The sequence below is a fragment of the Alligator sinensis genome, unplaced genomic scaffold (genome assembly GCF_000455745.1).
Source record: "Alligator sinensis unplaced genomic scaffold, ASM45574v1 scaffold216_1, whole genome shotgun sequence".
Classification (NCBI taxonomy): domain Eukaryota; kingdom Metazoa; phylum Chordata; order Crocodylia; family Alligatoridae; genus Alligator; species Alligator sinensis.
The window spans coordinates 1,357,664-1,359,090 of NW_005841868.1; positions in this window are offsets into that span (position 1 = coordinate 1,357,664).

The following is a 1,427-nucleotide window of genomic DNA, read 5'->3' on the forward strand; positions in this document are numbered from 1 at the left end:
CCCCCCCCCCAGATCCAGGAGGCACCAGTCACTGAGCCCAGTGGGTGCAGGGAGGCCCCCCCGTGCACTCCTCGACGGACCCAGAAGTGGAATCAGGAACCGATGCCTTGCACAGCCCTATTTGACACCACTGTTTTAGATATTTCAGTAGGTTCTACCTCTCTTGATGAGTTACTGAAGCAACATGCTAACTTGATGTTAGATTCAATGTGTAGTGCACCAAAGAGCAAGATCCTCATCCCTTAGTCATACTGAGTCAGAGGCATAACTGATGGGTTAAAGTCCAATGGAAGCAGCTCACAGTCTGCAGAATTACCCTTGTAGAAAAGCCTTACAGGATTTGCCAAGGACATAGTACTTCTACAGTTCTCATAATCTCCATAAACCAAGTGTTGGTGGTATATGCAATGAAGTTCAGACAGCATGGATCTTATATTGCAGTGTTGAATAAATCTTTACTATTTAAGCCTTTCATTATCTCTTATCTGTAATGTTGGTATTAAAAGCAGTGGTATGTTTCACTATCCTTGGACCAAATTTCCCTGTTTTACCACTTCTGTGTGTTGAAGACTCTTTGCTAAAGAGATTCTTTCTGTGGATCAGCTAATAGAAATTTAATGTAGCTCCACACATGCACATGGTGAGTTCACAGTGGAAGTAAGACCAAAGACAGCAGATATTTTGCTCTGTTATCATGAATCAAGGGAGCAACATGAGTGTCCCGTTCCACCCCTCCATTTTGGGGAGCAACTTGAACTTTGTATGTCATAGACAGGAGAAGAAATTAAGGTAGACTCCCTAAATGTTGCTGACTAAGAAGACCTAGTTGAAGGGAGTGTATCCATCCATAAGTGTGTAACACAACCCTGTCATGAGATTATTCAGTCATAAAGTTTACCCACTGTTTCCAGAAGAAAGTGACTTCTCAAGGACAAGAATAGACTTAAACTCTCTTACTGGACTGCATTCTTTGGGGCTTGGCTAGAAATTAATTATCACATTTTCAAACCAGTTCAATACATTGTCATAATGGGAGTTCATTAAATATCTGGCCTCAAGAGTATATTAGATTCCTTTAGTTCAGGTTTGTATCTAGGCATGGTAGTTTTACCCTTCCTTTTCCTAACACCACGGGCAAGTCATGCCTGACTTGATTGCCTTCTATGACAAGATGACTGGCTCTGTAAGTGTGGGGAGAGAAGTGGACATTATATACCTTAACTTTAGCAAGGCTCTTGATATGGTCTCCCACAACATTCTTACAAACAAGCTAAGTAAGTATGGGTTGGATGAATGGACTGCAAGGCAGATAGAAAACTGGCTGAATCATTGGGCTCAAAGGGTAATAATCGATTACTTGATGTCTAGTTTGCAGCCAGCATCAAGTGGAATGCCCCAGGGGTCAGTCTTGGGACCGGTTTTATCAT